Source organism: Herpailurus yagouaroundi, unplaced genomic scaffold (genome assembly GCF_014898765.1).
Source record: "Herpailurus yagouaroundi ecotype Mexico unplaced genomic scaffold, PumYag 182, whole genome shotgun sequence".
Lineage (NCBI taxonomy): Eukaryota > Metazoa > Chordata > Mammalia > Carnivora > Felidae > Herpailurus > Herpailurus yagouaroundi.
The window spans coordinates 22,859,300-22,881,221 of NW_024412413.1; the positions used below are offsets into that span (position 1 = coordinate 22,859,300).

The following is a 21,922-nucleotide window of genomic DNA, read 5'->3' on the forward strand; positions in this document are numbered from 1 at the left end:
AGGACGGGAATCCTAATCAAACCCATATTACTGATCCATATAAAAAGTCTCAAATTTCATGAAGTTAAAATGTCTTCCTGAAAGCAAATGCCACTGATGACAAATACTTGTGTTTCTTACGAATATAGATGTTCCAAGATGCTTTCTTCCAAGAAAGAAACTGACCTGAATCATTTCCCTAGAATTCTGACCTCCAGACTGCTTTATAAGCTGCTTAAAAAAAATTTTTTAAATGTTTATCTGATTTCTGCATGGTTGTTTAAATTTGGGTAAGTTTTTTAAAAATGCCTTCACTAAAAATGTTCCCTGTGAGTTAAGTCATTTTATTTTGCTCAAATTGAGGAGACATTGTTTAATGATGGATTCTTTAGCTAGGGGCAATTTTATATTTATTTTCTAAAACTCAGTTTTTACAGATATTTAAGCAATAGTAATAAGCTCAGTAATACAGATTAAAACATTTTAACTAGCAATTTATTTTGTACATTTTTAGGATGTTTTGTGAAAGTTATCCATTTTTCTCCCCATGGCTTCCCTGGGCACATAAGCAATTGCATTTATCTTCATAGGCGGAACTGAACTGAGAGGCAAAGGACCATGAGTTTGCACTGACTGGTAACCCCACAAATTAATTAATGCACGTGGGACAGTCCCAGTCTGCATAATCTCAGCAATGATGGGTCTATTCTACCCTAATTGAATTAGCAAATTATCCTGCTATATTGTTAACTTGCTAGGGGAAAAATTTGGCTCTGGCCTGACTGTACTAATAGTTTTTAAGAGGTAGGTTTTGCTGCTGTACCTGAAAAGGGTCAGAGTTACCAGGGCTATATAGGATGTGACCAGGGTGGGACATAGAAGAGTTCTGGGCTCTGACTGCTGCCCTGTCGTCTGAGGATACCTGAGCAGCTTGGTCCCTGAAATAGATCCTTAGAGAAGGAGGCATCACTGATCCCTGAAGATAATATTCTACCTAAATTTTTATGTGAGTAGAATACAATGCTGAAGTCACAGAACCACCTGAGAATGGGGCAATGGCTTTTTTCATAGGGTCCTTGCACCAGGTATTTTTCCATTTTCTACGCAGTTTAATCCTTGGAAACAATAATTTTTCCTGCTTTGCAACCACAAACCAAAAAAAAACCCCCAAAAAATCACCTGTTGAGTCTGCAAGGTGTTTGTGTTATCAAGTTGTTTTAAATAGACACAATACTATGCCTTACAGGCCAACATTAAAGAATGTAATTCTCAAAGAACTGCATTCTAGGGGGCATGTGACTCTTGATCTCAGGGCTGTAAATTCAAGCCCAGTGTTGGGTATAGAGATTACTTTAAGAAACAATCTTTAAACAAACAAACAAACAAACAAACAAACAAAAAAACCCCACTACATTCCAGATGCTTGACATGAATATTCCTTGAGCAAAAACAATTTTCATTCCCTTTCATTAATTAACTCTTCTTTCTTATCTCTAGACACTATCAATTGGAGGTTACTTGCAGATTCTACAACCATGTCAGTAGACATGGTTGATATCGTAAGCTATCAGACAGTGAGATTGCCTTTCTACATCACAAAGTCATGACTTGTCAAATTCAGACTTGGAATTGTCCTACACACATCAGGTATATCCCCAGAACTATTAATTTTTTAGTGATGAAGGTAGCTTTTGCTTTTACTCTGCTGTAGGGCTCCTAAGTAGAAGTTATTTTTTTCTTCATACTCCATGTATCTTAAGACCAAGAGGACAGAGCCTGGGTGGCCTCTCTGTTCCCAATGACTACTTCAAAACTATTTCTCCTCTTTCCTCCTTCAAAAACATTTGAAGTTTATACACCTGACTAAATCACCCTTTACCATCTTTATCATTTATCAACCTGACCACTCTCCCTCAGATATTATAGGCTGCTTTTCCTTGCTCTAGGTTTCTCCACCATCCCTGTCTATATTCTCTGTGAATTTAACATATTTACAGATGGACCATGCAACCAGCACTTGGCCTTTATTTTATGTTTACTTATTTATTAAAGTAATCTCTATATCCAACATGGGGCTCAAACTCATGACCCCAAGCTCAAGAGTCACATGCTCTTCCAACTGAGCCAGCCAGGCACTCCTAGCACTTGGCCTTTCAGATCTTTGACCTCTTCATCTCCAACAATTTGTTCCTCTATTCTATTTCATCCATCCACTCCAAGTGGTAATATTCTGAACGGTGTCATCAATAACTTTTACCTTCTAACTGTCCATTTCAAGCATCCCAGTTGTCAATCACTAGCCTTTTCCCCTCAGCTCATTTAATATACTCTCACTGACCTATTAACACCCTCAATCCATTAAGCCCAACACTTAAACTAAAGTCTATTAATATGCTTCTGACATCATCAATACTTCCAACTCACCCAACGTAGAGTCCTTGATCAATCCTTGTAATTGCTCTTTTGCAAACATTTTCAACTCTCTTACCCCAATGTCTCTATCTTTCTCACTTGGAGGAACCTCAAAGTAGAAACCCAGTCTTGCTTGGACTAAGCCCTGCTGAAACAAACTTTTCCATTCCGTTGCTTGCATCCAAGTAGCAAAGATTGCTATAGAAAAATCATACGAAAGGACTGACTGGTTTTAATTTATGACCTTATACCTCATGGGAGCACTTCAACTGGCTGGCAAAACTATTCATTCTCTGGATGAATCATTCATACTTTGACTTCTCTACTCACATCTCTCATATCCTTTCCCCCACCTGTCCTCATTTTCAGCCAGAGAACTTGCATCATATTTGAGAAACTAGAAACCATCTACAGGGAATGCCTCAACTTCAGAAGGTCACATCTGTACCCATTTGCTCTTGCATTTTTCTTATTTCTTTTTTTTAATTTTCTTTTTTTATTTTTTAAAATTTACATACAAATTAGTTAGCTTATAGTGAAACAATGACTTCAGGAGTAGATTCCTTAATGCCCCTTACCCATTTAGCCCATCCCCCCTCCCACAACCCCTCCAAGCAACCCTCAGTTTGTTCTCTATATATATGAGTCTCTTCTGTTTTGTCCCCTCCCTGTTTTTATATTATTTTTGTTTCCCTTCCCTTATGTTCATCTTTTTTGTCTCTTAAAGTCCTCATATGAGTGAAGTCATATGATTTTTGTCTTTCTCTGACTGACTAATTCCACTTAGCATAAAACCCTCCAGTTCCATCCACGTAGTTGCAAATGGCAAGATTTCATTCTTTTTGATTGTGAGTAATACTCCATTGTATATATATACCACATCTTTATCCATTCATCCATCGATGGACATCTGGGCTCTTTCCATACTTTGGCTATTGTTCATAGTGCTGCTATAAACATGGGGGTATATGTGTCCCTTCGAAACAGCACACCTGCATCCCATGGATAAATGCCTAGTAGTGCAATTGCTGGGTTGTAGGGTAGTTTATTTTTAGTTTTTTGAGGAACCTCCATACTGTTTTCCAGAGTGGCTGCACCAGCTTGTACTGCCACCAACAATGCAAAAGAGATCCTCTTTCTCCACATCCTCGCCAACATCTGTTGCCTGCGTTGTTAATGTTAGCCATTCTGACAGGTGTAAGGTGGTATCTCCTTGTGGTTTTGATTTGTATTTCCCTGATGATGAGTGATGTTGAGCATTTTTTCATGTGTCGGTTGGCCATCTGGATGTCTTCCTTGGAGAAGTGTCTATTCATGTCTTTTGCCCATTTCTTCACTGGATTATTTGTTTTTTGGGTGTTGAGTTTGAGAAGTTGTGTATAGATTTTGGATGCTAACCCTTTATCTGATATGTCATTTGTAAATATCTTCTCCCATTATGTCAGTTGCCTTTTAGTTTTGCTGATTGTTTCCTTTGTTGTGCAGAAGCTTTTTATTTTGATGAGGTCCCAGTAGTTCATTTTTGCTTTTGTTTCCCTTGCCTCCGGAGATGTGTTGAGTAAGAAGTTGCTGTGGCCAAGATCAAAGAGGTTTTTGCCTGCTTTCTCCTCTAGGATTTTGATGGCTTCCTGTCTTACATTTAGGTCTTTTCCATTGAGTTTATTTTTGTGAATGGTGTAAGAAAGTGGTCCAGGTTCATTCTTCTGCATGTTGCTGTCCAGTTTTCCCAGCACCATTTGCTGAAGAGACTGTCTTCATTCTATTGGATATTCTTTCCTGCTTTGTCAAAGATTAGTTGGCCATACATTTGTGGGTCCATTTCTGGGTTCTCTATTCTGTTCCATTGATCTGAGTGTCTGTTCTTGTACCAGTACCATACTGTCTTGATGATTACAGCTTTGTAGTATAGCTTGAGGTCTGGGATTGTGATGCCTCCTGCTTTGGTTTTCTTTTTCAAGATTGCTTTGGCTATTTGGGGTCTTTGTGGTTCCATACAAATGCATTTTTCTTGTTTCAATGGAAGAGAGAACTATCAGAGAGAACTCTATCACTTGTACTCTGGATCTCATCCTTCTCTCCTGCTCAAGGACTTGATTTGTTGAGTCATCATCTGTGAAATTTCTTATTTTTTTTTTAAATTTTAAATAGGCTCCATGACCAACATGGGGCTTGAACTCACAACTCTGAGATCAAGAGTCACATGCTGTACCGCCCTGTGAAATTTCTTAATTGGGGAAAAAAAAAAAAAAAGACTTGGCATTTTATTTTGTTTTATTCATACAATATAAAAATTTTTTATATTATATTTTCTGTTGAAATTGGTATTAGGTTTTATTTATTTATTTATCTATCTATCTATCTTGGTATAGATTACAAAAAATCTTTAAAATTATAGCATTGATACCCAAAACCTATGGAAACAGGAAATATATTCCTATGTGAAGCCACAGCTTAAAAAATAAGTCAATGGAATTACTTTGTCAGAAAACTGTTCTGAAACTTATGATTTTTTCATAAATCACTTGCATAACTAACTGCCTTCATTTCCCATTTTGAACTTCTTAATGTTATTAACATAGAGCTGACTTTTTTGTTCTTCATTATCTCATTTTGCTTGGTTCTGAATTTAAAAGTGTCACCTCAAAGCAGATGACAAACATTATTGACTTTTTTTTTAATAATATGAGAGGATGGGGTGCCTGGGTGGCTCAGTCAGTTGAATGTCTGACTTTGGTTCAGGTCACAATCTCATGGTTTGTGAGTTTGAGTCCTGCATCGGGCTCCGTGCTGACAGCTCAGAGCCTGGAGCCTCCTTTGGATCCTGTGTCTCCCTCTCTCTCTGTGCCTCACTGCTCATGCTCTGTCTCTCTCTCTCTCTCTCAAAAGTAAAAATAAAAACATTAAAAAAATATATAAGAGGATGTTCACAGTAGAAAAAAGTAGAGAACCATATCAGAGTAAGATCTCAGTTCTATAAAAACTAAAGTGTGTAGGGATATGTGTATATTTAAAAATATACACATAGAAAAAAACCTAAATGAACACAGACCAAAAAAAATTTTTTTAATATTTATTTTTGAGAGAGAGAGAGAGCGCGCGCGCGCGCATGGGGGCGGGGCAGAGAGAGGGAGAGACACAGAATCTGAAGCAGGCTCCAGGCTCTGAGCTGTCAGCACAGAACCCGATGCAGGGCTCGAACTTGCAAACTGTGAGATCATGACCTGAGCTGAAGTCAGACACTTAATCAACTGAGCCACCCAGGCACCCCTAGACCAAAATTGTTTTTAATGTTTATTTATTTTTGAGAGAGAGAGATAGAGTACACGCACAGGGGAGGGGCAGAGAGACAAAGAATCCCAAGCAGGCTCTGCGCTGTCAGTGCAGCACCCAATGCAGGGTGTGAACTCACCAGCAACAAGATCATGACCTGAGCCAAAACCAAGAGTCAGATTTGTAACTGATTGAGCCACCTGAGCTGAAACCAAGAGTTAGATGCTTAACTGACCGAGCCACCCAGGCGCCCCTGGACCAAAATGTTTGTGGTAATTTCATCTAGGTGTTGGGGCACAAATGATTTTTATTTTCTTTCTTATTTTTTCTGTGTTTCTCAAGATTTCCACAATGAACACATGATTTTTATAAACATAACTACTTTTCTTTTTGAATTAGTTTGAGAAATTGGAAAATCCCTTGGCTTATCAGAATTCAGAGTCTTTCAGTTTTGTATTTCCAAAGGCTCCATTTTATCAGTTCATCTAGAGTACATGAGTCTTAGGAAACTGATTAAAAACAGTCTCGGGGGGCCTGGGTGGCTCAGTCGGTTGAGCATCAGACTCTTGATTTCAGCTCAGGTCATGGTCTCAGGGTCATGAGATCAAGCCTTGTGTCAGGCTCCATGCTGACGGTGGAGCCTGCTTGAGATTCTCACCCCAACCCCCTCTGCTACTTTCCCCTGCTCACATTCTCTCTAGGAAAAAAAAAAGAAATCTCAAAAGAGAAATGTAATTTATTAAACAGGTGAAATAAATGCTCAGAGCATTCTATGCCAGTGGATAAATTCATTTGGAAGGATAAATGACTGGAACATTTCTAGTGAAACAGAACAAAATCACAGGTCTATTAAGTGGGAATTCAAATATGGATCGTATTTCAGAGCTTCTTTCCTGACATCATTCCTATATAATGGTTGTAGAAATTAAAATGAAGTGTTCAACTACATGGTCAACTAATCTTTGACAAAGCAGGGAAGACTTCCAATGGAAAAAAAGACAGTCTCTTCAACAAATGGTGTTGGGAAAACTGGAAACAACATGCAGAAGATTGCAACTGGACTACTTTCTTATACCATACACAAAAGTAAATGTAAAATGGATTAAAGACCTAAATGTGAGAAAGGAAACCATCAAAATCCTAGAGGAGAACACAGGCAGCGACCTCTTTTACTTTGGCAGGAGCAGTTTCTTACTAGACATGTTGCTGCAGGCAAGGGAAACAAAAGCAAACATGAACTACAGGGACTTCATCAAGATAAAGAGCTTCTGCCAAAAAAAAAAAAAAAAAAAAAGAAAAAAGAAAAAAGAAAAAAATCTGCACACTGAAGGAAATAATCAACAAAACTAAAAGGTAGCCTACAGAATGGGAGAAGATATTTGCAAATGACATATCTGATAAAGGATTAGTATCCAAAATCTACAAAGAACTTCTCAAATTCAACCCTCAAAAAACAAACAACCCAGTTAAGAAATGGGCAGAAGACACAAACACTTTTCCAAAGAAGACATCCAGATGGCTAACGGACACATAAAAGATGCTCAACATCACTCATCATCAAGGAAATACAGATCAAAATCACAATGAGATACCACCTCACACCTGTCAGAATTGCTAAAATTAACACAAGAAACAACAGGTGTTGGCGAGGATGCAGAGAAAGGGAAACCCTCTTGCACTGTTGGTGGGAATGCAAACTGGTGCAGCCACTCTGGAAAACAGTATGGAAGTTCCTCAAAAAACTAAAAATAGAACTACCTTATGATCCAGCAATTGCACTATTCGCTCTATACCCAAAGGATATAAAAATACAGATTTGAAGGGTATGTGTACCCTGATATTTATAGCAGCATTGTCAACAATAGCCAAACTATGGAGAGAGCCCAAATATCGGTGGTGTATATACAAAGAGGTGGTTTATATATTTACAATGGAATATTACTCGGTGATCAAAAAGAATGAAATCTTGCCATTGGCAATGATGTGGGTGGAGCTAGAATATATTATGCTAAGCAAAATAAGAGAAAGACAAATACCATATGATGTCATTCATATGTGGAATTTAAGAAACAAAACAGATGAGTATATGGGAAGGAGGGGGAAAAGAGAAGAAAGCTAAACAAACTGCAAGAGACTACTAACGATAGAGAACAAACTGAGGGTTGATGGAGGGAGGTGGGTGGGGGATGGGCTAGATGGGTGATGGGTATTAAGGAGGGCACTTCTTGTGGTGAGCACTGGGTGTCATAAGTGATGAATAACTAAATTCTACTCCTGAAACCAATATTGCACTGTATGTTAACTAACTAAAATTTAAATTAAAAAAAATAAAATGTTGGATTTTAAGTTGTTTCAAGGTTATAGCAAGTTAGCAAATGGGCTATTCTAAGAAAGTACAGACGTCCAAACTTGGAAAGAAGCTGGAACCTGTGAAGTGACAGCTTTAGAGCTGTAGCAGTATAAATAATGACGTGTATGTACTGCTTTACAACATTTTTCTGTATTTTATCTTATTTGATTATTTTTAAAAATATTTTTGAGTATAGGTGACACACAGTGTTACATTAGTTTCAGGCATACAACACAGTGACTCAACTTCTCTTATACCTTATGCTATGCTCACCACAAATGTAGCTACCATCTGTCACCATACAATGCTGTTGTAATATTGCTGACCATATTCCCTATGCTGTGCTTTGATTCTCTTAACAACTCTGTGAGGTAAGTGGGACCTCCATTCTGGCCTTGCTGTATAGGCCAGTGGTTCTTAAACTTTAGCTGGGATCAGAAGGCCTGGAAGGCCTGGTGAACACTGGTGGTTAAATGCTAGGCCCTGTCCCCGGATTTTTCTGAATCTGTAGGTATGGGGTGGGGCCAGAATATTTGCATTTCTAACTTATTCATAGGAAACTGTCTGGAAATAACAGCTCTAAGCCACCTTTTTGGTTTTTTTTTCACTCTTTGTAAAACCAGAGCTGGTCACAGTCTTGAATAATAGCTTTGCATTGCCCTCAGAATAAAATCTAAATTAGAAGGTTCTGAGTGATCTGACTCCTGTTTACCTCTATAGCTTTCTGTCTCTTTCTCTCCAGCCATACTAGAGAACTAGCAGTACTCCAAAGAAGCTGTATCAGTTTGCTAGGGCTGCCATAACAAAATGATTAGCAGGTAACATTACACATTCACCTTTCAAGAGTATGATTTTGTACAAATAAGATAACATGCTTGTTCCAAGCTAAGATCAAGCAAGTATTGTTACAGATATATGATATGTATGCAAAGGTTGCTGGGGGAGAGGGAACATAACTTCTATTATGGACTGAATTGTATACCCTCAAAATTCATATGTTGAAGCCCTAACCCCCAGTACCTCAAAATGTGACGATATTTGGAGACAAGGACTGTTAACAGGTAATTAAGTTAAAACGAGGCCATTAGAGCAGGCCCTAATCCAAACTGACTAGTTTACTTATAAAAGAAAACTTGAACACATAGACATCATCAGAGGTGTGCACATGCAGAGGTATGATCATTGAGGACACAGTGAGAAAGTGGCCATCTATAAGCCAAGAACAGATCTCAGAAGAAAACAGCCCTGCTGTCACTTTGATCTTGAACTCCTAGGCAGTCCTAGCAAACTCATATAAACCTCAGGTTGAAAAAACCAGATCTGAGGGACATTATGGACAGTGCTCAACTTATAGAAGGCATTCAAATATGTCTACTGGATAAATGTCTTAAAGTCACATAGGAAAATTTTATTTTTCAAGATCCTCCTTTATGAGGCTTTCTTGAGCTACTAACCAAGGCAGAGTTAATGTCCCTATTTTAGCAACTCCATACTACTCTGTTCTTATTTTCAGGGTACTTAGCCCAATATATTATAGTATTTGGGTACTTTACTCAGTGTATCCTTTTCCTCAGTGCTGAGCACAGTATTAGGCTCATCATAGTTGGTGGGCCATATCTGTTGAAATGGATGGTCTAATCTTAATCCATCCAAATAGGAGAAAGAACAAATTACACAAAGTGAAAATATAATGTCCAGCTATACTGGCTACATTAGGTTAAATCATAAGAAATTAGTATTTGATGTTTTCAAAACACTGAACAGAAAAACTCCGGGACTTTTATGGAACATAGCCAATAAAAATCTAAAAATATTTCTCATCTTGCTATTCATTTTTTTTGTACAACAAATGTTTGACATATGCCTGTAAGGCACTATTCAGTACTAAGAGTGCTGGAACTTACAAAGGTGAATAAGTAAGCTTTGCTCCTTATTAAAAAGATTAATAGTTGAAAGTTGAATATCTGACTTTTGTCCCCACTCACCTGAATTAGTGAAAATATTAAGGGGGCATCAATACGTCACTTAAGTCCAATGGTTTCTAGCACATTCTCTGGACATTTTTTCCACCTTCATTGTAAAACATTTAGTAAAGACAAGGATATGCAGCCAGTCTTGTCTGGAAACTTTGGTGACCCTTGGCAGGTCCCTATTCCTGCGTGTGCCAGTTTGTAATAGTAGGATACTAATCACACGTCGTAAGATTGTTTATTGGCACACAGGCTAAGACATAAACTGCCATGATATTCAAAGTTAGAAAATTTTATTGTACTTGCTTTCGAAAGGCAAAGGGTCTAATACCGTTTTGGGAAAAATGGCTTGTTCATTTCTTGTGAAGGCCGTTGGGCTGATACACCCACTAATGCACAGTAGTAATGGTCCATACATATATTTCTATGTATCATGCACATTAAATGACAGAAAACTCACTTCACAAAGCAAAACAGTACAAAGCCACTAGCCTTAAGGCTCTATAATATAAAGAGATTTGTCTTTTCGCAGACTAAGGATTACTAGGGTAACATTTGAAGGAGGAAGATTTAATCTTAAAATTAAAGGCATTTTTAAAAAATGGCGGGAATAATCCTAGGTCTCTAGAGGTTAGTGGCTTAAAAGAGTAAAAGCCTCATGACCCCGACGTGATTCGAACACGCAGCCTTCTGATCTGGAGTCAGACGCGCTACCGTTGCGCCACGAGGTCCTGCTGGGCTGTGGCTCGCGCAGTTTCTTAGGACTCAAGTATCATGGCGCTTCTCCCGGACGCATTTTTTTTCTTCACGTCTCTCCTTGCCCCTGCACCCAGTACAGATTGGAACTGGAGACTGATCCTTTTGGCACCCAAATTTTACTGACCGCTAATCCTCTACCTAACTTGGGGAGGAACCAAAGGAAGCGGGAGAACGGAGTTTCCCTTTCAGTCGAGTCCCCAGGGTCAAGGGAAACTGTTCCTTCCTCTTCTATAGCAAGCAATTTCCGTTCTTACCCGCCCCTTTAGGCGCGGAACTCCGCCTTCCCTCTCCCCTCCCCCCCGGGTTGCGCGCGCGGAGTTCGTGACCTCCAGTTGGAATTTGTCGGGCGTTTCTGCGCAAGCGCACGTCTTTGCCAGCTAGCCCGTGGTAGCTAGCGCCAGTTGTATAAAGCATTGCTCTCAGGGTATGGTTTTATTTCACCGTGAGTGTTAAGCTTGAAAGTACCATTTTTAAAAGATGCGCTTACAGAGGATATTATGTATTGCATATGTCAGCAGGTTTGCACCTCATAGTTGAGCAGTTGGATTAATAAAACTTAACGGCCTCCCCGTCGGGGAATTGAACCCCGGTCTCCCGCGTGACAGGCGGGGATACTAACCACTATACTAACGAGGAGCTGTCGTTTTTACTCTTCCCAAATATCTCTTCAAAAGTAGAAAAGATTCCCTCCCTAGGCTACTTTCCTTTCCGCTTGCCACCCGGAAGTGTGACAATCCGGACACCTGGACCTCTGCCTGCTCGCTATCCCCTTTGGGCACCTTGGACTCTTCGTCCGTGGAAAGAGTAAATTATTTAGAATAAGTGAAACAAAATGCGCTTCCAGTTTTAGTGGTGGTGAATTGTTGAAAATAATTTTCCGGAGCTCTTTATACTTTCCTGATGACTTAGGTTTCTTGTTGGAGTTTTTTATTTAATAGTGACCAAGAGGATGTGAGTTGAAGCAGAACTTTACCTTCACTTACTTATATTTTCATTCAGAAGTCGAAGTCCAAGGATATCATATGGTTGCCAGATGTCCAGGGCTGCCAGGGTTGTCCCACAGTACAGTGCCTCCTCAAACAATTTGTAAGCTTTTGTTACACCAAAGGGCTCATGCATTGGACCAGCTGAGGCCAGATGAAATCCTGTTAGCTGATTTTTTTTTCCTGTATTTCGGTCTCTTTCCTGAGGCGTCTACAGTTTACTCGAAAATGACAAACACGTAAGTGGTAAAATAATAATACATTTAAGTAACTCAAAACAAGGATGTGCCATTAATTAAACATAGGGTTAGGAAGGTGTGCTAATTTGTACCGTCTTTAGCTTTTTCATAAACAGGATCAAACCTGTTCTGAGGAGGACCTTACACATAAACTTTTGACATTATCTTTAATGCAAATTCACAGAGTCGCAGACATGACTGAAAGTTTTCATTGTAGAACTTAAGCTTACATGTCTTAAGGAATCCATTCCTTGTAGTGTACTATGAATTACTACTTTTTTTTTTTTTTTTTTTGGTCATAGGTTACAGGGTGTTTTCCATCTGATGAAAGGGATTACTTAATCCAGACTTTTGAAAAATAGCAATTTCTGAGGCCTGTTTTGGCATATTTTTTCCACTTTTAAATACACCAAAGGCCTCAAAAAACTTCCACGGTCTGTGGCCTCCTCCTACTTCTGATTTTCAAATAACTTTTGTGAAGTCCAAAGGGCACTGTGATAACTATGCTGACGGCTTTTTCCTTGTAAGATTGAAGGGATTTGTCCCAGGTCTCTCAGTTGGCAAAACCGCCTGTCTTCACCCCTCCCCCACCTGGTAGAAGAGGCTTAATCCTGTCCCTTCAGAAGAGACATCATCCTCTCCATCTAAGCTGTGATAAAGCTATGCCAGTGTTCACACATTGTGTTCTTACTTTTTTTTTCCTCCCTAGGGAAATGAAGAAGCAGCCTGAGTCAGCAGAAATCATGGAGCAGGAAACTCAGCACCTGCTGTCCATTTCCCTAAAATGGAAAGGAAGAGAGGATAATTAACCTGAACAGAGTAAGGGAGCTCAGAGATTCCTCACTGTCAGCACTGGTGAAAGTAAAGGTTAAAATCTGACTGGCAGTAGAGAGAGCATAGAACTCTCAGGAGGTGAATAGTATGATGACAATCAATGTTCTTGAACGTTTCAAATCTTGATCCACCTAAATAACTGGTTGTCTAGCTTATCACAGCTTGTAGAACCATTTGTATTCATATCTTCAACAGTCCTGTGAGGTCAATAAGGCAGGTGTTTTATCCCTATTTTACAGGTGGATAAAGAGAATTTTGTAGAGTCACACAGATAGGAAGTGGTAATAGGCTAGGAATCACCCAAGCCTTGACAGCAAATCTTGTGCAAAACTCATCCTGCTGTATAGTTCCACATAGGTGTATGTTAATAAATAAGTGTTATGGAGAGAAAATCTTACCACTAGTGTCAACATATGTGTCATGCTTGTTCCTGTATTAATATTCACTAATCTCTAATTGCTTAGGCACTGAGGTTACTCATTTACTATTGAACCTAAAATGTGCCAGACATTGTTTTAGACATATGGGCAGGTTTTAATGGATAAATGTTGTTCTTGGGGAGCTTATATCCTAATAGAAGGAAGACAATAAACAATGAATGTAATAAATGAATATGCTAGATGGTGACAAGAGTGTAAATAGAAAAAAAATAGCATTATTAGGGGGTCTAGAGAGGGGCAAATTAAATACAATGGTCAAACAGGCCTCCTTTTAATAAGGTAGCATTCGAACAGACTTGAAGTAAGGGGTGTAGTCATATAGCTAGCTACAATGATTGTAGGACCTGAAAGTTTGTTGTAAAGACTTTGGCTTTTATTCTGGGGAGAAATGAGCTGCTGTCAGGTTTTGAACAGAGAAGTGACCTGTTCTGATTTATGTTTTAAAGAGTTTTTGCCTACTGGGTTGAGAATAGACTGTAGGGGGCTAAGAGCAGAAGCAGGGAGACCAATGAGGTCTATTGCAATAATCAATGTGGGAGGTGAGGTAGTTGAAGCCAGTGTGGGAGTCGTGGAGAATGAGACAGGTGCTGATAGATTTTGAAAGTGGAGCCTGTAGAACTTCCTGACACCATGAATTTGAGGTGTAAGAGTAAAAGATGAATCAAAGACGCTTCTAAACTTTTTGGCTTGAGCAATTGGAAGAACAGAGTTGCCATCAACTGAAGTGGAGAATAGTGCACAATTTCAGAGGGCACCATATTCATAGTCCACGTGAAGGAAGCAAGAATTCCTGGCCCTTTTAAGGCTCTTCTAGGTAGACTAAGAATCAACTTGACATGAGACATATTAATAGGAAGAAATAAAATTTAATAGCACACACAGGGAATCCATACAGACGTAGAAATTCCAAAGACAGACAAAATGAGGTATATATGTCATATGAACTGAGGTGAAGGGGGTAAGGGTCTTGGACTTCAAAGAGAAGGGATGCATTCTTCAGGAAGCATGAAAAACAGGAAATATTTGGAAAAAGAGAAAACATTTGGTAAACAAATGTTCGCTGGGCCACTCAGAAACAATGGGACAAAGAGAAGACTTAAACAGGCCTTCCTGGTTTCCTCCCTGTCTACCATATTGTAATGTAGTTACATATATCTCAATTCTTTTAGGCAGTTATAGGGTAGCTAAAGAGTCTTTTCTGAAACAGCTATGTTTGTATTGCTTTTTTTTTTTTTTATTTTTAAAAATGTTTATTTATTTTTGAGCTTCCAGCACAGAGCCCGAGAGGGGACTCAAACCCACAAACCATGAGATCATGACCTGAGCTGAAATCAGATGCTTAACTGACTGAGTCACCCAGGTGCCCCTGGATTGCTTTTTTTTAACTCAAAATAATCTTAATGCCAAAGTGGCCCATTTCAGGACAGCCGGCTCTTGGTCCCTAACAAGGGCACCCTGAGGAGGAGGCAGGGCACCATTCACACAGATGTTCTGTGGATGGCACTCCTTGGAAGTGTGCAATATGTCAGCTCTGCACATGGAGCAGTATTTTTAGGGATAATAAGTATTTCAGTTTTGGCTGTGTTAAGGGTGAGACATTGAGTAGGTAGTTGAACATCATGGTTGAATACTCATTGTAGAGGTCATTGTGCTGGGTGCTGGAGGTGCTATGATGAACAAAGACCCTGAACTCAACGAACTTTTATTTTAGGGGAGGATACATATCTTTAATCAAAGAATAATTAAACAACAACAAAAAAGTGAAATTACAATTGTGACAGTTACTAAGAAGAAGATGCAGAAGGAAGAGATTTCTTGGTAGATGGTACTGCAAAGGTTATAGGAACTGAAGAAATGTGGTGAGTAGAGGGGTTGAAAGAAGTTGGAAGTGGCTAGAGATCATGAGGAGGTTCATAGGAGAGATGAGGTTGAAAGGCCAATGGGAGTAGGGTGGGTGATACAGGATCTCTCAAGCTGTGTTAACTTTTCCTTGGCCTCTTAATAATTTTTAAAATAAATGTGTTTGGACGTGCCTGGGTGGCTTAGCTGGTTGAGCACCTGACTCTTGATTTTGACTCGGGTCCTGGTCTCAGGGTCATGTGATCAAGCCCCACATGGAGCCCCAGTTATCTCTCTCTCCCTCTGCCCCTCTCCCCCCACTCATGCTCTCTCTCTAAAAAAATAATAAAAAAATAAATGTTTATTTATTATTTTTAGGGTTTATTGAGTTATAGTTTACATATAGTAAAATTCATTCTTTTTTAGGTGTACTGTTTTATGAATTTTGACCATAATCAAATTATAGACTATTTCTTTTTTTTTTTTTTTAAGTTATAGACTGTTTCTATTACTCCTATCACTTTCATCACAAACTTCTCTTATGCCCCTTTGCAGTCAATCCCTTCCCTCCAACCCCAGGCACCACTGATATGATTTCCGGTTTGCTGAATTGAATGCCATATTAATGGAAATGTACAGATTGTAACCCTTCAAATATGGCATCTTTGAGTTAGCATGATGCTTTTCAGAGTCATCCACATTGTTTCTTCTATCAGTGGGATTTTTTTTCCATTGTTGATTAGTGTACCATTGTATGGATGTTTATCCAATCACTAGTTGATAGACATTTGAGTTGTTTCCAGTTTTTGACTATTATAAATATAGCTATTATAAACATTCCTGTTGTTAAAAAGAAACAATAGGCCAAAATGGAGTCACTTTTGTTATACTCCACAAAGACTTAACCTAGTTGCAGTTTTCGTGTCTCCCAGGAGTGAAATTTTAAACCAATCAGTCTGGAATTGCCTAATCAGCCCTTGTGAGGTAATCTGCATGTTAAGATCGCCTGCTTCCCCTTAAGGGAAAGGTGAACTTGCCTGAAACAATCCTTTCCTTTGCTAACAACCTTCCTGTTTCTGTCTATAAAATTTATTTGGTACAGTTCTTTGCAGCTCCTTTCTACTTGCTGGATGGGATGCTTACCAATTTATAAATCGTTGAAAAAAGCCAATTAGATCTTCAAATTTACCCAGGTGATTTTTGTTTTTTTTTTTTAACAGTATACAGGTTTTTGCATCTTCATTTCTCTTAGGTCAAAACTAGGAGTGAATAACTAACTGGGTCTTAGGGTGAATGTGTGTTTGCCTTTATAAGAAACTGCCAAACTGTTTCCCTAACTGGAATATTTTACATTCTCACTAACAACAAAGGAACATTCTTATTGTTCCATATCTTTACTAGCACTCACTTGATATTATAAGTATTTTTTTATTTGAGCCATTCTATAAGCAATGTAGTAGGATCTCTCTGTGGTTAATAAAACTTTCCCTAATGATTAATGATGTTGAGCATATTTTAATGGGTTTATTTTAAGCATCTTAATGTTTTGCCTATTTTTCAGTTGGGTGGTTTTCTTATTGAATTTTGAAAGTTTTTTAAATGTATTCTGATTCCTTTTTTTTTTTTTTTTGATTTCTTGTTTTTTAAAATCTGTTATATACCTTGGGATAGATCAACACATATATAATATATCTTGGGAGATGCATTTTCTCCTAAGCTGTGTCTTGTTTTATTTTATTCTCTTAAAGAATTTTTGATTTTATCAGAGCATACATGACTTGGTTTCTTGTGTTTCTTCCCTTTTTTCTCTATTATTTTCACTTCCTCAACTCAACCTTTGAACATAATGTAAACAAGAACTTGGGCCAGCACACTACCCAACATTCTCTTTTTCCTTTCCTCTTCCTCCGTAATTAAAGAAAAGCCTAAATTCCTCCTGGGTAGTTTTTGGATTCTATAATCATTCATTCACAGAAACATGATTTCCATTTATTAAAATGCAAAAGTTCCTATGCAAATATTGAACTAACCCTCCATAAATATTAAAATTCAAATTCAAAGGTGAATGTTTATGATTTGGGCCTGGAAGACAGATGTAACTGGGAGCAAGTTGAGAATATTAAGGGAAAAAAAATTCTATTGAGGATGCTCATACTTCACTGTTTCACAGCCTGACTTACTTAAATAATCCAGAGTTAAAGCTGAGAGGCAAGCATCTTTCTCCCTCCAGTATAATCAAGTTTAGTCTTTTCCTTCTCATTAAAAAGACCAAATAAACAAAAAAACCAACAAACAAAGGATAACCGTATTGATCTATTCTTTGTGCCAGGCATGGAGTTAGGCATAGGGGACAAAGATATGAGTAATATCACTTCCTGCCCTTGAAGAACTCAGATTTCATGGGGTGGGGTAACTGCTGGACTCTTTTACTAATAGTTTGTTAAGTGCTATAATGGAGGCATAGTCCATGCTTACAAATAGGCTCTCTTTTAAGTGTTTTACATAAGATAACTATTTACTGTTTGTTTCAATCCTGTAAGTTTGGTGCAGTAATTCTTCCACTTTTACAGATGAGACTGAGTCACAAAACAGTTAAGGTCACACAGAAAGAGATGGAAATATGTGCAAAATACTATGGGATTACAGAGAAGGAAGGACTGGCTCTGCCTGGGTTTTTCAAAGAAAACCTACTTTCAGCTCAGCCTTCCAAAGATGATGATGAGGTTTGAAAGAGAAGGGAAGGGGCGCCTGGGTGGCTCAGTTGGTTGAGTGTCTGACTCTTGGTTTCATCTCAGGTTCATTCATCTCATTGTTCATGAGTTTGACCCCTCCATTGGGCTCTACGTTGTCAGTGTGGAGCCTGCTTGGAATTCTCTCTCTCCTCTCTCTGCCCTCCCCCCAGTTATTCTCTCTCTTGCTCTCTCTCTCTCTTTAAAAATAAATGAATTTTAAAAAAAGAAAGGAAGAGTATGTGGGGGTTTCATAAAGTAGAGGGGCCGCTGCTGGTGGGATAGGATTGCAGGAGGCAGGAAATGTTTTCAGCATTCATTATAATGCACAGTGGGGATAGGTAAAAATCACAGACTTTGAGGAGCTGGCAGGAACCTTACAGATCTTTTCAATCCTTTCATTTATACAGGTAAGGAAACTGAGGCCCAGAGATCTCCAGTGATTTCCCTAATTCTTAGGGCCAAGAATGTTACCACTTTCCCCTTTATTTGTTGCAGTGATGCAAAGGAATCCAGGGCACCAGATCTTGGCATCATCTTCCCTGTGGCTGTCTTTCCCTGGGCTGGTCTCAGCTTCTTTTCCTTTGAGGAAAGCACCTGCTGGCATTTGTCTCAAGCCTCGAGGTCATTGACCTTTCTGTTCTGACTTTTTCCTGCCTTGCTGACCACCTACTGGCTTGCCGGTGTTAGTAATTGTGCTCATTGATCTGTCCGACCTTAAGGCAAGCACTGACCCCACTGGGAAGACCCCTGGGCCCCACTGACCCACACTTTTCCCTAGCCCTTTGGGGTCAGTTTTCAGGCAGCTGGAAGGACAAATCCATTCTGCTTATTTGGGGTGGGGTGAAATAGTGTCTACTTCTTTACTTTAGTCTTTACCTGTTACCTCTTCTAAAAGCAAAGCAACAGAAAAATTCCTACTTTAAATGCACTACTCAGGTCTGGCATTGAAGTGCCATCTTAGGAACAGCTGCCTGTAGCACTTTTGAAATTTCTAATTTTTATTTGTGAATGACTCATGTGATTAGGAAGGTTATTAGAATTTATTGTTAAAAACGAAGTTGATAGTACAATAAATGAGGGGAAAACTAGCACAAAATAGTATGTGGAGTACTATTTTTATGTGCATTTATAAATATTAAATTTTTTTTTAAGTTTATTTATTTAAGTAATCTCTACACCCAACGTGGGGCTCAAACTCACAAACCTGAGATCAAGAGCATGCTTCACAGACTGAGCCAGCCAGGCGCCCTGCATTTATAAATATTGAAAGAAGTCTGGAAAGAAATACGTGAAAATATTAAAAATAGTTATATCTGGGTTAGAACATATTGATGATCCCTGTTCTTTTGGCTTTTCTATATTTTCCAAGTTTTCTACTATGTGCATATATTATTCTTGAACATAGAGAAACAGTAACTTTTTCAAGTTACTAATACCAAGGAAAGCAAATAGCTTACATGCACACCTGTGATGGCCTTCCCTAGAACTATAGTGACTATTCTACTCTGATTTTCCTTGTTAGTTGATTTCATTTTTCATTTTACATTGTTTTACCTTTTTAAGGCAGGGAGGTGAAGGGACGAGGAAGCAAACTTAAACGTCAGTAAAACAGGGCGTGCAGCCTTTTCCCCTTGTCCCTTTGTCTTCCGGCCCCTGTGTTCCCAGTCTTTTGTTGTTCGCTGCAAGGATTTTGATTCAGGATTTAAAGAAAAACAAGTGCCGGCCTTCCGTGCGCCCTCTGGTGTCCCAGTGAGGTATAACCATACAGAACCCACAAAGATCACAGCCATTTTCACGCAACACTCTCCCCAAATGGTGATGCCTGGAGACGAGAATGTCTGGTATTTTAGAGGAAGGAATCACACACCAACAAGCTTTGTAGGTTTAGTCTTTGAAACTATAGGTGTTGCTATTGATTTTTAAAAAACACTTAAAATCAGCATCGGCATATTTAAAAGAAATCTAAATAATAAGTCAATTCTGAAAGGATTCAGACAGGTTTCTGGTTTCTAAAACTAAGAAAGTCAAACTTTGTTCTATAATCATAGCAAGTCAATACTTTGGATTCATTGTCAACACATTAGGTGAAAGAGGTCGGGATACTTAGATTTTAGATTGACTCCTGATAATCATTTCTGCCACTTTGAGCTTTATCAGTATATTATGAGAGTTGATATTGAAAGTCCTTTTATTTTCTTTTAAAGTTTGTTTATGAATGTATGTATGTATGTGAGTAATCTCTACACCCAACATGGGGCTCCAACTCATGACGCTGAGATCAAGAGTCGCATGCCCTTCTGAGCCAGTCAGACACCCCTAAAAGTCCTTTTTGTCTGTAATTTACTTATTTGCATTGCATTTTTAAACATTACATTTCCACTGAAAAAATAAAACAACAAAAACAACAACAACAACAAAAAGCCCCAGAAAGCAATCCAATGCAGGCAAATAATATTTTTGGTTTAAATATTTATGAATTGATAAGATCCCAGTCTTTTTTTTTTTTTTTTTAACGCTTATTTATTTTTGAGAGAGAGAGAGAGATAGAGCATGAACGGGGTGGGCCAGAGAAAGAGGGAGACACAGAATCTGAAACAGGCTCCAGGCTCTGAGCTATCAGCACAGAGCCCGACGCAGGGCTCGAACCCACAAACTGGGAGATCGTGACCTGAGCCAAAGTCGGACACTTAGCTGACTGAGCCACCCAGACGCCCCAAGATCCTACTCTTTACATTTTATTTGAATAGGTGTTGGGAAGGCAAAACTTTACCACTGTTCTCTTAAGATCTCCACTGGGCCCGAGAATTAAACTTACATAAAACGGATTAACAGGAGAAAAGCATACAGCTTTTACTTGTGCATGGGGGCCTGCCATAGGGAAATGAAGGCTCAAAAAAGTGGCAAAACCTAAATGCTTATATACCAGGCCAAACAAAGAGAGGTGATTGTGGACAAGGAACCAAAATATATAGGGAGGCTAAAGGAAGATAAGAGTTATTTTAACAAATCTGTACAGAATTCTGTCAGCCTTGACACTTCATCTCTGGTGACAAACATATTTCTTTCCTTTTGGTGTAGGAAGGATATCTTTCACGGGGGAGTTTTATCTCCTGCTTTTAGGAAGGAAAAAGGAGGTCAGAGCTCCCTTCTCAAACCTGCTGTTTTCCAAATTATTTTTCCAAAATAATTCTTATGCCAAAGTGGCATGTTTTGGGTAGCATATTCTGGTAACTTTCATAGGCAATTCATGCACAAAATATGAAATTAAATAAGTACCAAAGGATATACAGAGGAAAAGTCTCTCTTTCATCCCAAGTGATGTGAAGATTGGTTCAGTGGCTCACCAAGGTCATCAAGAACTCTGGATTCTTCTTTTTGCTCTGGTCTTCCTTCTTGGCAAGCCTATGCAAATTAAAACACATTTTTTTTTAATGTTTATTTATTTTGAGAGACAGAGACAGAGTGTGAGTGGGGAAGGGGCAGAAAGAGAGGGAGACACAGAATTTGAAGCAGTCTCCAGGTTCTGAGCTGTCACCACAGGGGGCTTGAACCCATGAACTGTGAGGTCATGACCTGAGTCGAAGTTGGACGCTTACCTGCTTACCTGACTGAGCCACCCAGGCACCCCAACCCTATGCCCGTTGACTTCTGTTTTCATGATTGTCACTTCATGGTTACAAGATAGCTGTTGCAGCTCCAGGTGTCATAGCCACTTTCAAGGTTGGGGCATGAGGGAGGAGGCAGTTCCAACAAATGCTCCTTTTGAATTTGTCCCTTTTAACAGGAAGAAAGCCATCCTAGAAGCACTCTGGAGGTTGTTTTCCTATGTTTCTTTAGCCACTAGGATATCGCAGGGAGGCCGGGAAAGTGACTGTCTGGCAAAAGGAAATGAGTAGTGATTACAATATCAGTTTTCAGTATACTAGTCTTCTGTGCTGTTTTTAAGAATTGAAATTTTTTAGCATAATACTTTTTTTCCTTAACTTACCAATAATGCTTTAGTCAGTTTTATGCCTGGAGGTATGCCCAGAAAATTATAGATTGTATTAGCATTTAAGTCAAAGGCACATGTTTTGAAAGCCTTCTGACCACATCCTTACTCTTTTTGAGCCTTG

At 38.9% G+C, this 21,922-nt stretch overlaps 2 non-coding genes across 2 annotated transcripts; both read right to left on the reverse strand.

The window, feature by feature from the left end:
• Positions 1-10,640: 10,640 nt before the first annotated feature.
• On the reverse strand, positions 10,641-10,712 carry TRNAW-CCA (transfer RNA tryptophan (anticodon CCA)). The gene has a single exon. It is a non-coding gene; the product is annotated as a tRNA-Trp (tRNA).
• Positions 10,713-11,304: 592 nt separating this feature from the next.
• On the reverse strand, positions 11,305-11,376 carry TRNAD-GUC (transfer RNA aspartic acid (anticodon GUC)). The gene has a single exon. It is a non-coding gene; the product is annotated as a tRNA-Asp (tRNA).
• Between the last annotated feature and the right edge of the window lie 10,546 nt (positions 11,377-21,922).